At 41.9% G+C, this 15,196-nt stretch overlaps 1 protein-coding gene across 3 annotated transcripts in view; it reads right to left on the bottom strand.

Moving 5' to 3' along the window:
* dlgap4a (discs, large (Drosophila) homolog-associated protein 4a) overlaps positions 1-14,825 on the bottom strand; it is a 62,367-nt gene extending 47,542 nt beyond the window's left edge. Inside the window, exon 1 of one of the 3 annotated variants that reach the window (XM_086115007.1) lies at positions 14,557-14,825. The gene's annotated coding sequence lies outside the window, so the exon portion shown is untranslated. The remainder of the gene's footprint in view (positions 1-14,556) is intronic. The other 2 variants (XM_086115024.1, XM_086115016.1) reach the window with 2 other exon arrangements.
* Positions 14,826-15,196: the final 371 nt, after the last annotated feature.

Genomic DNA, 15,196 nt, shown 5'->3' with positions numbered 1-15,196 from the left:
GCGACTGACTGGCAACCAGTTCAGGGTGAACCCCCATCTACTGCCCGAAGACAACTGGGAGAAGGCTCCAAGCATGCCCTGCGATCCTTGTGAGCATAAGCGGATTAAAAAATGGATGGATCAATAGAATTGGCCCCAAGCATCGCAAATATGGCTTGAAAAACATTAGTTACAGTTTGGATAGAATATTATCTATCCATCTATCTATTGGGCATAGCTAGTTGCCATTATTGGAAACTGAGATTTTTGACAGTATTTTTTTATAAATCACCTGTAATTATTCATGCCGTTTTGAGTGCTTCATTTTAAATAATAAAGCTGATACAAGGACGGGCCGGGAAAACCAATCATCATATCTGCTCATGCAATTGTTCACCTTAAGAATGTGACCTTATTGTCATGCAAAGCTGTTGCAATTCTCACTGCTCAGATAAAGCAACTCCCGATACTTCATTTGTAGGATTAAAGACACAGGGATTACCCTGAGAATGAGTGCAGTGTTTTACAAATTGTCACACTCCTTAAAGGCAAAGAAAATTAGTTCACAAAGTACAGATGTGAAGTATCAGTCGTATTTTCTGTCAATGCGAACTAAACAGAGGCACTGACATAAAATGAAGAAAACAGTAGCTGGAGTGTTTCGGGTGGTTTTCTAGGTTCTTTTGCAACTTCCTGGATGAGTCGTCATCGCACTTTTGGAGTAATTTTAGCTGGTCGACCACTCCTCGGAATGGTTAACACTGTTCCCAGTTTTCTCTATTTATGGATCATGGCTCTGACAGGGGTTTGCTGGAGCCCCAGAGTCTGGCTTTGTAACTTTTTACAGACTGATTGATGTACTGATTGGAAAAAAATATCTCAAAGTATGACATCAAGCACCGGACTCCCCTATAATTTTATGTTACTATTACAGGACAACAATTTCTCATCCTGAAACCCTGAAAGCACGTGCAATCGTATACCACTGGGGAAAGATGAATCTCCCCCATCTCACAAATTTAAAAAACAAACAGAGGTGCTAGCTATGAGTGTCGTGGGGCGATAAACCCAAGATTGAGAGTTATCTCACAGCCGCATCCTTCTTACAATCAGCAGAAACTATGGATATAAGCGTCACCATGGCAACAACTTCAACTGCAGACAACCCCCCCGCCCCTCCGATAAAAACACTGAATGCTTCTTTCTTTCTGATAGTTTTGTACTTCTGCAGTCATAAAAAGCTTCAGTGTACTATGTTACCAATACTTGAATTATTCAGCCCTTTGTATCATAAAGAACAACAGAATGTGTTGGTAATACTTGGACACACAGTTCAGAACTGATTGAAATAGATTTCGCGGCAATTGTTTCTGTTATCTCAAACTAACACAATGCCTTCAGTTATTATGCAAGATCCGTGCAAGACAATGTGCATATGCAGGATTAACTCAAATTTAAGTCTTGGTGTGTGTGTGTGTTTTCTCCCTCCCATCTTCAAATGAAAGCTTATTCTAAGATGCAGTTCACAAAGAGCTACAGTAGGCCTATTTCGCCCTGAAATCTCACAGCCGGAAAGTTGCATCCGCCGTACGGGTGAGTCAAAGTCGATGTGGACAATAATGTCAGTTGAAGAGAGAGCTTAGTGTCATTTTGGCTTTCATGTCTGATTGTTAGCTCTTGGTTGAAAACAGTTGATACATGCCAATATGTGACTTACACCACTCACAAAAACTTTGGAAATTTTGCATTCGGGTTTAATTTCAGGATGAACTTGAAATGGACTATAACAGCGGTCCTCAACTAGAAATGCTGTAGGTCCACTTTTTTTTTTATTTTTTTATAATAAGACCAAGGTCCGGTCCCATGCACGGTGGTCATGGGGCGCAGGGCTATATGCCCATTTAGTATGGTCAAGCCAAGCTTATACAAATCAACACTCCTCACAACCAACCAATAATGGGGTGCATGAAAATAAGAATTATTCACTTTGCCAGTACACAGCAAATAATGAGAGGTACTGTGTTGAAGCACAGGAACTCTTTTATTTTGTTAAGTTGTGCCTGCTTAATAATAGAAATAGCCCTTTTAGGGAAATAAGACATTTTTACTTTAACTTTGTTAAACAGTAGTTGTCTTTTTCCCCTTAATTTAACAAAAACAAAACAAAATACTAATTTTACCAAAATAAATACTCAACATGAAAACAATCATTTTCATTTGTACAATTCCCCTTTTCACAATTCCCCTCTGAAATCACTGAAAAATATATCAGAAGAGGAGTTAAGAACCATCTTAAATACTGACACAAGGGAGCACAGGAATGTGCAGTGCTGATCTTCCACTAAAGGTGAATGCAATGTCTGAGGCAGGCAAATATTATTTGAGGACGCCATTGGGATGTTCATTTACCATGTTGCGGTGTTCTGCTGTTAAACAGCTGCAAAGATCCCCGGGTAGACGGGAGCAAAACTGCACACAATCGAAACCTCCCGCGATTCTTCTTGTCTAATTGTCTGTGTGCGGCTCTCCTGGGCTGAAGCTGTGAGCACACTGTGGCGTCGCGCATGCGTCTGTTTCCTGACACAATCATCCATTTTGAATGCGTGTGTATTGGGATAGACGCGTGCTGACGCTTATGTATGGGCACACCTTCAGTTCAGAGGAGCCAATCAGCGCATCGTTATCGCCGACATGCCCTGCTCAGCCAGGGTCTCTAGTTCGTCAAACATTATACACACAAAGTCGCGCTGCTGCGGTCCTCTGTATTACATCTGTTAGTGCACGCAAAGAATACAACGGATAATTTTAACAAGCGATCGCGGTAATGCGCAGATTATAGTCCAAAAATATAAAATGTATAACGTAAAAATCACTTTATAATTTATTATTTTATACAATTTGCCGAGCGTCCGGACAGAGGAGGTCCGGACAGAGGAGGTCGGCGGTCCGGTCGTGGATCGCGGTCCGCCAGTTGAGGAAGGCTGGACTATAATCTTTACAGGTGAACTTAATTTGTCCTGCACTGAAGCTTTGATAACAAACGGCCAAATGTTTGATGTTTCACTACTTTTAGCACAACTTGCTACTCTCGAACAAAGAGACGAAAACAGAAATTCACAAAAGATTTTGGTTCAACTCTAAATTGTCCCTAGGTGTGAGTGTGAGCGCGAATGGGTGTGTGCATGCCCTTCGACTGGCTGGCAACCAGTTCAGGGTGTCCCCCAACTGCTGCCCGAAGACAGCTGGGATAGGCTCCAGCATGCCCCGCGACCCTTGTGAGGATAAGCGGGTCAGAAAATGGCTTACTGGTTTGCTGAATTCACAGCGCTCTATGGTTGTAGATGGCACAGCTGTAGACAAATGCAAAAACTGTCTTATCTAGATTTTTATGCCAATGCAAGCCTTGACATGCTTCTTTGGGAATTTGATTTATCACTTTGTGCCATGCTGGGCATCCTGGCATAATGTGGATGTTTCTTTTGACACACACCCAGCGTCCCTGGCAATTTAGTGGATGAAACAAGACAAAATTGTATGACTGCTGAAAGCAGTTCAAAGTTGTGGCGCAGGTGGTGTAATGTCCATCCATCCATCCATTTTCCGAACCGCTTGATCCTCACTAGGGTCGCGGGGGGTGCTGGAGCCTATCCCAGCCATCTCCGGGCAGTAGGCAGGGGACACCCTGAATCAGTTGCCAGCCAATCGCAGGGCACACAGAGACGAACAACCATCCACGCCCACACTCACACCTAGGGACAATTTTAGAGCGTCCAATCAACCTGCCATGCATGTTTTTGGAATGTGGGAGGAAACCGGAGCACCCGGAGAAAACCCACGCAGGCCCGGGGAGAACATGCAAACTCCACACAGGGAGGCCGGAGCTGGAATCGAACCCGGTATGGTGTAATGTGATTTTGGTAAATTTGATAGAGGTGTCGGCAGACACTCCGCGGACATGTGTGGTAGATGTCATTGTATTAATTTGTAAATATGACAACAAGGCCGCCCTTCTCAACACCAGACTATTGCCCTGGCAGGAATGTGACATTGCACCCGTTTTTTTTTGTTGTTTTTTTTAAATGACTGGCGCAGGCAAGGCAGGCAATGCTGCTTCGTACGTTGGTAACACCCAGAGAGGCACAACACAGCCCCAAACATGCTAGATTGGACTTTTGCTGGCATGAAATTGAAGCTGCACCTGTTTTTACGCCAAACGCACGGATGCCAGTCTACCAAAATAGGGTCATTTCTCTCATCAGTTTCTCTTTCCAACATGTCACAGGACTGTGTGTCTCTCGGACACCAATTTTAAAGGCAATGAGAAGAAACGCTTCGATTGGCAGTGAACCAAGTAGGCTGTGTTCACACCCACAACGGAGGAAAAAAAACAATTTTTAACTACGCCACACTGTGTGTGTCTACAAAAACGTCACCCTCCTAGCTATATGACGTGATTTATTTTATCAACAAATGAGTCATGATTGAGAAAACCTGGTTGATTTAAGATCTATTTTGATTAATTTCAAGCAAACTCCGCTTAATATGATGCAATCAGGCTTGATTATTGCTTAAGAGGGCAGCATTGATAAAATGTCAGTATTTACACTGTGGTCATAGCGACTTAATCATCTCTATTGACGATTGTTCCAGTCTCATATCATGTTCAGTGTGCCTGAGATGTGGTGGAGCCATCCATGTCGACTGGACACCCAGAATGGCAACATGGCTAATGACATGAAATGTGGTGTCCATATGGCTTTGTGACACAGGCACACCCGGGTTCAAATCTTGGTTTGAGTTAATGTAATCGGCGGCAGAAGGCGATGTCCCGTGGTGTTAATCTTCAGCAAGCTCAGATCTGCTCTCTATAACTGATCATGAAGACCAAGGCGGACTACGGAGAAAAAGTGACCTGGGAGTCATTGATAGATCAGCCCACTTCATGTGATGGATGGATGCATAGAGTATATACTGTACTAGGGGTACAATGATACACATAACTTAATAATTTATTTCAAAAAGTTAGCGTCATAATTCGACATTTTTTCAATAGAATAAATCACTTTGTGGCGTTTTCTACAGGAATCGTAGGTGTTTCTTCACAAAGGCCATTAAGAAGCGGCATTTTTACTGCTGGCAAAATTAACACTTTCTGACAGTTTATTGATCCCATAATGGTTATTTTGTAAAGGGAGGGCATCATTTGGTTACTGGGGTGTTGTTTCTTACAGTGTATTAAATTATTGCTACTTCAGGTATTAAATTATTGTGACTCCTGCTGACACCCGAAGCAACGCAGTCAGTCACTCAGTTCTCTATAAAATTCAATGGCCACCTTTAAGATTTAAAATTGAAGTGATAATGCTCTTATTTCTGCATTGTCCAACTACGGAGAGGCAGTCGTGATTTTAATAATTCACGAGGTGATGTATCCTGATCTAAATCCTAGTGGTCATCGAATGTGTTGGCAATGATCTGTCACGGCCCACAGGGGGAAGCTCCGCCTCTCTGTAGCCCAGCCTGCACCTAATCAAGACTCATGTCTACGCATGATGACTCCTGCAGCAGAACACCACATTAGTATTGTGAGACCATCACAAACCTGCTTGCAAATATCCCATGATCAGAAAGGGAATATATAAATTCAGTCACCCCAAAGTTTAATCCAATCCCATCTCCCCCATGTCGGTTTACTACCATATTCACACTGTGAGCGCATGTCACTGATACTAATAGCCATTTTATTTGTCTTTTCAACTGTGATTTCGGCTTGCCAGGATCCAAAACACTGGTTATAAAGATAGCTCTTGCTTGTTTTCCATGGATGTCATTAAAGTCAAACTCATGTGAGCAGACAGTGGCTACTACTGCTCAAAGCACTGTACGATCCATCCCTGCATGTCCAAAAACATTTTTTACATACACAACCACACACAGACACAATCATCAAGTACTGCCCTCGAAATCCAAGCGAGGATCACACAGATTCTTTCAGTCCTTTGTAGTCACAAAAATATATATATATTAAGGATGGCCCTGCATTGCTTCAGCAGCACCCTTGTAACTATTTATCATTGCTTATCTTCTTCGTTGACTCAGCAATTGTCCCTCAGTCATGTTAGGCAACTTCTCCCTCAAGCACGTTTTGCTTCTTGGTCATAATAAAGTCATTTTAGGGCTATTTGTTGGTAAACTGCTAGCAGAACAAATACACTACATTTCCCTTCATCTGTTTTCATATTTGCATTTAATTTGTATTTCTGTAGCACATTATTAACTGAGGAAACTATTATCATTTGGAGGGCCACAGAGACAGTGAAATGAATAAACATCTGTTACTAGGATCTCTATCTCGATGGACACACGAGACATAATTAATCACTGAGGGGCAGAAATTCACCATTGCTGCACACTGATGAATTTGTCCCTGGTGGGGAGCGTTTGGTTTAAAATGCAAATTTGAGTCAGAGGATCCGTACAGTGAGGCAGCCCAGGAAATGGCTTAAAATGACAAACACACAGAGGGAGTGGGGGGAGGGGGATGCACTAAACAAGGTGCATTAATTGGCCTGTTTTTACAAAACATGTTTTTTATTTTAGTGTTCAACCTTGAACAGTTACAACACAAAACGGAACCTTGAGCACCAACACTAGTGCTAAACATCATCTGTGATGTCATTGCTCTTCTGCTATTGTTATTGATCACTAAATAAGGGGATCAGGGGTCACTTTGTCAATGGCCGACTGTTTTCTCATTATTACGAGTCAGCAACTTGATGTGAGGCGAGTATTTTAAAAGTCAAATCATTCCATAATGTTATATAAGAGTGTCCTTGTATGATTTGCTTCATCCTTGGTTCACTGTTATTGTTATCATACAAGCTCAAATGAAGGAAGTTAGTCGATAATGGTGAACTGTTGGCAGAAAAGCAGAAAAGGTTACTGACTCAGCGATAGTAGCAGACTTTAGTTAACCTCCAGGTTATGGTTCACGTGAAAAGTATTTGCCCTCTTCTCAAATTCTTCCTTTTTTTTTGCAGTTTGCCCCATTTCAATACTTAAGATCATAAAACAATACAATACATCCTGATTTATCTAGCGCTTTCACAACAGCAGCAGCTGTAACAAAGCGCTTAACAAAACAGTTAACATAAAGTAAAATAATAAACACAACACCTAACATAAAAACAGTCGTGCAGTCCTAACCACGTTTCCCTTCATACGCTTGGTTGTTTAAAGCAGTTTGAGATGAAAGAGGAGAGAATCAAAGTGCCCTTTCATGCTCAAAATGTGCTCACGTCGGCTACAAGCTAAGTTTCAAAGTCAACAAGAAGCTGTAGCACCCATTGATGAAAAAAAGAGATTGGTTCACTTCTCCTGTGCAGAACAGTGCGAGCTTCTTTAGGGGTGTTCACACGGCACACATTTGCTCCGGTGCTGCACCGATGTACTGTATTTTGTTGCGATATATCTTACACCCAGTGGCGGGCCGTGCATTTCAACCTTAGGCCTTCAGTGACGTCACATACTGTACATGAACACAATATAGGCTCGTCAGGCAGCACTTAATTTCAGGAGCATTTAAAACCATCAAGTATGCATTCACAATTAAGAGCAGGAAACTAAATTTACAGATATTGTCAAAAATAAAAAGATTTAAAAAATACTAAATAAAATGCCACCCAAATTACGCTGTGTGATCATAAACAAGTCTGTCCAATAAATTGCGCAATGTCGCGGTTTCATATAAGACACCAACCACACAATAACAAAACAAACTATTCTTTGAAAATAAAATTAACAGATCATTTGCATTTTGAGAATAGGCTATACAACAGCAAATAACTGAAAATGTTGAGCAGCTGAGATTGAACGAATTTTAGTGCATGAAGCTGACTACAATGCGCCATTATAAATTGCGGGTGAGCTGATTTATTTGATACATTTTTGTATCTTTGTCATTTTATTTCGTGACCATTAATACTACCGAAATAAAATAACAAGAAGAAATGTAAAATAAAATTCATTTACTCACCAATGTAGTGCCTGTTCACTGAGCTGCAGATCTACGCGAGTGTGCCCAAACGTTTTTAAACGCACCGTAGCTTGTAAGTGCCCAGCCGTGCTCTGATGTTTCCTTGCTGCCTTGGTAAAACAACTTAAATTGGTAAATCCAGTGGAAGGTCCGTCTTGAAAATTGTGTGGAAAGTAGTCCTGCAACCAGATCAACGTCTTCTCCTTCAGCCATTTTGGGTCAAAATGCAGCAACAGCTTCCTCGAGCAGGCGCTAATCCAATCACCGAACGCGCACGTCCAGTGTCGACGTAAGGCCTTCTAGCTGTCCCTGGTACGCAGACTCGTGATCTGATTGGCTATTGCAAGCTGACTGTGCCCGTTCATTTACAGCGCACAGGGGCCTGCTCTGTTTAATCTGAAGGCCCCGAGCAAGTTTAGTTGACCTGGCGACACAAGCTATCTGAAATATGATTGGTTAAAAACTCTACCATAACAAATAAGTTATTTATCGAGTGGCTTTCAATGTTATTTAAAATAACATTGAAAGCCACTCGACTAAGTGGAAATAATATGACATAAAGAATACTGTACCGAGAATAATTTTGTTTACATATTTATGAAAATAAAATAAAGTAAATTTATGATATTCTCAGAAAAGTAAATTTATTACATTTAGTTTTCTGAGAAGGCCTTGCTGGCCCTGACGGAACGCCACTGCTTACACTGCTTGCAAATTTTGTGGAGCGTTCAGACGTACAAAGCCGCTGAGCATGTTAACCCCGGTGCAGCCCCACTTGCGTTCACATGGCAGTTTCTGCAGCGGTGCAAAACGATAGAAAACAAAGAGCTGTCGTGTTGGTTCTTTTTAAAACATACACAACTCAAGCAACCACTGTGCCGGCACATCCTTCTCCTTCTCGCTCTCCGTGCCTTCTGCTCGAGAGGCGTTCAACAAAAACAAATGTAAATATAAAACAAAGATACCTAAAGTCAACATAAAATGCAATACTTACATGGTGATTTTATTTATTAGGGGAATAAAAACGATTCAAAGCTCCCTAGCCTTCTGTAAAAAAAAATCTATATATATATTGCACCCTAAAGGTGATAATTCCTTGGGCCATGCTCAGCAGCAACAATTGAAATAAAGTGTTTTCTGGCAATGAGACTCTCACATCTCTGTGGAGATATTTTGACCCAATGTTCCTTCCAGAATTGTTTACTCCAGCAATTCTGGAGGTTTTTACAGCCTGAGTGGCCTTGTTATGATCATTTCACAGCATTTCAATTGGATTAAAGTCCGGACCTTAACTTTGATCTCACCTAAACTATAATACAGTATTTGTTTATGAAAGTAATTCCGAAATTGGTGGCGTCTTTTGGATCGTTGACCTGCTGCACTTAAGTGCACTTCACCTTAAGGTCATGAACAGATGGTCAAACATTCTCCGTCAGGACTTTCCGGTCATGAGCAGAATTCATGGTTCCATCAATCACAGAATGTGGTCCAGGTCCTGAAGTTGCAAATTAGCCCCAAACCATCATAGAACCACCACCACCATCTTTGACTGTTGGTGTGATGTTATTTTTCAGAAATGTTATCTTGCATTTACGCGAGATGTAATGAGACACACAACTTCCAAAAAAAAAAAATACTTCTGGACTAATCAGTCCATAGAATATCCTCTCAAAAGACTTGGTAATCATGTGTTTTGCAAAAAATGGACAAGCCTTTATACTCATTTTGGTCAGCTGTGGTTTTCACCTTGGATCTCTTCCATGGATATCATCTTGCTCAGTATCTTTCTCATTGTTGAGTCATCAATGCTAACCTTAACTGAGGCTGGGGGGCCTGCGGTTCTACTTTTGATGTTGTCCTGGGTTCCTCTTTGACCTCCTGGATGAGTCGTTGCTGTGCTTTTGGGGTAGTTTTCGTAGGCTGGAAAGTGGTTCCCCACTGTGCTGTACTTTCCCATTTTCTGGATAATGGTCTCTCAGCGTGGTTCCCTGTAGTCCTAAAGCTTTAGGAATTGCTCTGTAACCCTTTCCTGACTGATATGTGTCAATTACTTTATTTCTCATTTGTTCTTGAATTTCTTTGGATCAAGGCGGCTTTTTGAGATCTTTCGGCCAACTTCATTTTGTCAGACAGGTTCTATCTAGGTGATTGGGTTGCTGTGCGGTCAGTGAAAATGAACTGAAAAATGTGATTAGTCACAGTAAAGTCACAATTTTAACAAGAGGGACAAGAACGTTTTCCACACAGGGCCACGCCCCTTTGAATAGCTTTTTTCCCCATAATAAATAAAATCACCGTATAAAAATGGCTTTATACATTTAGGTTATCTTTCTAAGTTATTTAACATGTCGGTTGGTCTACATTATTTCGACTGTGTTTACATTTACCGTCTCTGTCAACGTATGAATAAGTATTTCATATCTACTTTATGTAGATGTTTATTCAAATGAGGATTGTAAATTTCTTGGTATTTTTAGATAAAATTTGTATTTTTATATAAAAAAGATTAAGTAACTTAAAAAAAAAAGAAAAGGTTTAGCAGACAACCTATTTAAAACACAACAAGCAATGCCACCCACCTTAAGAGATGAGACCACACCATTTGCCTCTCCACTTCAGGCCTCAACTAAAAATTTGAGAGAGTGACGATGAGACAATAGCTGAACAGATGGAGCAGTAAGACACTTCTAACAGTGGCAGGGAGGAAGTGTACACACAAGTCTAGGCACAAGGCTGAACTCAAGTTACACTGATGCTTTGTTGCTATGGTAAATGTGGAGGGACACCAGCTTGACATAATACATGTAATGTATTTGAACTATTTTATATTGAAGTTAGGATTCACTTGCAGCAAACACATCAGTCATCGATATTCAACTGCAAATCGCAATGCGACTCTTGCTTGTGATTGAGCACTGCTATAAAGCTCCACAGTGAGTTTTGCATCACATTGCAACACATAGAATTTAATGACTATAGCTCAAGACCTTCAATACAACACGACATGAGTGACAGGAGAGGCTTCTCTGTATTGTGTATGTCAACTGGCTTGACTGCCACCCAACACAGCCAAACGAGAAGACCAGACAAGGGGGTTGCTTTCGAAGCCGTAGTCCATGCAAATACGACAGTTAGCTTTAGTGACATTTTGCACTTCATCTCATGATGCTATTAATGTGCCCCAGCAGGAGCAGTCACTTATTGTATGCAAAGGCCTTGAAATGTTTTGATCTTCTAAGACAGTAGATCAGACACACAATATTGCAACACTTGCTTCATGACACACACTTCTGCGATGAGGTGCTAATGAAGCCAGTGTGAAAGGTCTGGTATGTCGACCCTCAAAATTGGCAACACAATAAACCGGTTTAATCATTTGAAGAACGACCACACAAGTGAATCTGTGGAAAGCAAAAAGATGCAAGCCGAGTTGGCACTTCCACTGCTGCCACACGCGTAGTGTCATGATTCGGTTTAGGGACCAACAGGTGGCACTGTAGGGCTCCCCTGGCAGCTGCACACCTGTTGGTCATTTGGTAATTAGTTGTATAAAAGGACTCCTGCCCGAACACTCGGTGTCGGGTCATTGTGTTTGCTTTTTGCTACTGTCATGTGTGTTGCTGTTTGCTCTTAGTTTCTGTCATGTTTAGTTCATTGTTATGTTTTAGCTTTAGTCATGGTTTTTGTTTGATACTTTGGACTTTGGGTGTTTGGGATTTAGTTTTCTTTGTTTTAAATACAATTCTTCAAATACACCGTGCTCCTCCCTCCTGCCTGCTTTTTGGGGTCCACCACCACCATGCAAACGTGACACGTAGCAGTTGCAGTTCAGCCTCGACCAACTACCATTGAGACGCCAGACCAAACCAACTTTTGATCATGGCCATTTGCTAGTATAAATGGTGTTGACACCGTATGGAGCATGATTTAAAAATGATAACTTTTATATTTAAGGCAGCTTCATTGTTCCTGAGGGGGCAAAGTGCTTATTTTGGATCTTGTGTACCAGCACATACCCACAATACTGGAAAATATTTTACTGTTGTTTGAAATTGTTTTATGTTTGTTGTATTGTTGAAAAACAATGTTTTAAATCATTTTCTGTTCATCTTTTCATTCTGTTTTAAAACTGTAGCACATATATGAATATTTTTTTACAGTATAACTTCATACAGACGCTGGCATTTTTAAAAGAATATAAACAAAATTCATGTTCAATAATTGACGAAAGGGTGGCCCGGTAGTCGAGTGGTTAGCACGTCGACTTCACAGTGCAGAGGTACGGGGTTCAATTCCAGCTCTGGCCTTCCTGTGTGGAGTTTGCATGTTCTCTCCGTGCTTGCGTGGGTTTTCTCCGGGCAATCCGGTTTCCTCCCACATTCCAAAAACATGCATGGCAGGCTGATTGAACAGTCCAAATTGTCCCTAGGTGTGAATGTGAGCGCGAATGGTTGATCGTTTCTGTGTGCCCTGCGATTGGCTGGCAACCAGTTTAGGGTGTCCGCTGCCTACTGCCTGAAGACAGCTGGGACAGGCTCCAGCACCCCCCGCAACACTCGTGAGGATAAAGCGGTTCGGAAAATGAATGAATGAATAATTGATGAAATTGGATGATATGAAAATCCCCCACCCTGGTTGGCGAATGGCTGCCAGTCTGCAGTGGACTTGTATGAACTGGTATGTGGCGGAAAAAAAGTTTGGGGACCGCTGAGTCGAAATGAAAGACTGCAGTTTCCCTGTCAGGTTTTTCCACTGAGCTCTTTATAAGGATTTCTACAAAGTTGGAGAGCTCAGCTGATATCTAATAGTTAAAAGGAAACATATTTTCACAATTTCAAATAAAAAAAACCATTGGAGTTCACCTATGTTAAAGTGTGAACTAGGATATAATGAGTGTGAAAATCGAGCCTCAGATGGTGAAGGGTTGAAAAAGAAATTACCTCAAAATGTTGCCTGCAAGCACATCCTTGGCTGAGAAAACAATAATTATTAACTCTCCTTAGAAAAGACAAAACAATTGTAAAAGAGATGGGGGGGGGGGGGGGCTGATTGACTTGTGACCTGCTTGGTAAAGTCTTTTGAATGACTCAACTTGACTAACTCATACCTGTCAACTTTTCGGAGCGCCAACCTGTATAAACTACCAGAAAAATCCTTATAAAGAGCAAAAAATCCTTATAACATACCAAAGCATTTTACATGTCAAAATAACGGCAGAAAAAAACCCACGAAATTTTCAATGTTATTTATTGTAGATCTCCATAATACAATGTCTGGTTAATGTCTAATCATCATTCTACTTAGTGGCATTACTGTGTTCAGAGTTGTATTACTGCGTTACTTTTTTCACCAAATCCAAATCATTTGGAGTTGGTGAAAAAAAACCCGGAAATTTTCAGAATCCGTATGATTTGTGCGATACGGCCATATACGTAAGATTCACCACAAAATCCGTATGAACTATGGTTAAACCGTATGAGTTGACAGGTATGCTAACTTGGCATTCAGATTCAGATTCATGAGACTCATTTTGACTTCGACTTGACATGCTGTGCTTCTCCTCCACATTTAACTCCATACGTAAGTGACTGTAATAGACTGACTCAGAAAGCTCAGCTCCCTTAACGACTACATCAGGTGGTATTCGTGGATTTACGGTACATAAATTGGGGCTCATAATTGCTCACTGACCAACTATTCTTTGCTGTGATTTATTGTGAAAACAGTGCATCTTTTACACACGTACAGATTCTAAGACCAGACGAGGTGTTATTTGTCAGAAAGAGCAAAGCTTCAGATGTCCGACTGCCAATCTCTCAATGTGTCTCGGAGGCTGACATCCCCCCGTGTGTCATCCACAGATTTGCGGTCCCATCCAGCCGATTAATTATTAATCAAGCTTCCACTAACAAATGGGCTTTTAATTGTCTGGATTGCTGTTTGACAACAACTGAAACACAGGCCTCGATCCAAGCAGGCTATCGATCAGCCCAATGCAGCCTCATCAACAGCAGCAGAGGAGGCGAGAGCTGCCTTGAATCAATCCAGGCATAGAGGATAAGGCAAACTAACAAGATTTTTTTTTTTACTCTAATCTCTAATTAAACTTTGAAAACACAATGCCGGACAAGGAAAATGAAGTTCATTCTTCATTTTGTTATTCGAAATTCTGCATCAAGTTGAACACTCACAGAGACATTGTGCCTTTCCAAAACTTGCCTAGAGGACACACATACAGTACATACGAAAGTCTCCCATGCAGATATTTGCCTCAATCAAGAGACTGCTCTGGGGCACCGAGGAGCAGATCTGCACTCCACACGCATCCTGAGCTGAACCTCACTCAGCAGCGTGATGCAAACAGGCTGTCGGCGTCACACGCACATACAAGTCTCTGCATCTTGAATGCTCATATTTGAAACGAGAAATCGTCAGTAGGAGGCTGGACGATGGAACAATGCAGCCCGGTGAGCTCCAATCGAGCATCGGGGGTTGTTTTAAGAGGCAGAGAGACGCAACGCCCGGCAAGCGTACCTTCTTACCTTTTATTGCGATGAGCTGCAGATGTTGCCGCCAGTCACACGCCAATAGTTATCGTCCTCTTGCATGTCGACCAAATCTCCGCCAAGCGACTCTTTATGTCTCTGCAAGGTAACAACACCCCCGATATCACGGCATGAAAGACGCAAGAGTCACTCTGTTGAATTTGAGCCGCCCTCGGCTGGATGCGGATCACCGGCGCACGAGAGGCTGAAGCTCCATGGCGGCACGGGAATCTCTGTTGGGAAGCTGCCGCTGATGCCGCAGCAACCTTTTTACTCCGAAGAGACGTGGGATGAGTGCGGGGCGGGTGGGGGTGGCGTGGGGGCGTCCGAGGGCCACGACCAAACACTCAGCCCACGAAATCAACCCAACGGAGCCGCAATGACGGCCTCACAGTGGATGAATCACCACGCGTGCGTGTTTTGTCAGCAAGTCAATTAGGGAGAGAGAGAGAGAGAGAGAGAGAGAGAGAGAGAGAGAGAGAGAGAGAGAGAGAGAGAGAGAGAGAGAGAGAGAGAGAGAAAGAGAGAGAGAGATCGTCTTGGATGATTCAGCCAGTGACAAAGTGCCAATATGGACTATTCAGAAGCACTTTCAACATTCACGAGCAGCAAAAGCTTCTAAATGTGAACGTGTTCT

This window comes from Hippocampus guttulatus, chromosome 1 (genome assembly GCF_054856545.1).
Source record: "Hippocampus guttulatus isolate MCC_2025c chromosome 1, RoL_Hgut_1.0, whole genome shotgun sequence".
NCBI lineage: Eukaryota > Metazoa > Chordata > Actinopteri > Syngnathiformes > Syngnathidae > Hippocampus > Hippocampus guttulatus.
This window is presented reverse-complemented; position numbering and strand designations above follow the sequence as displayed.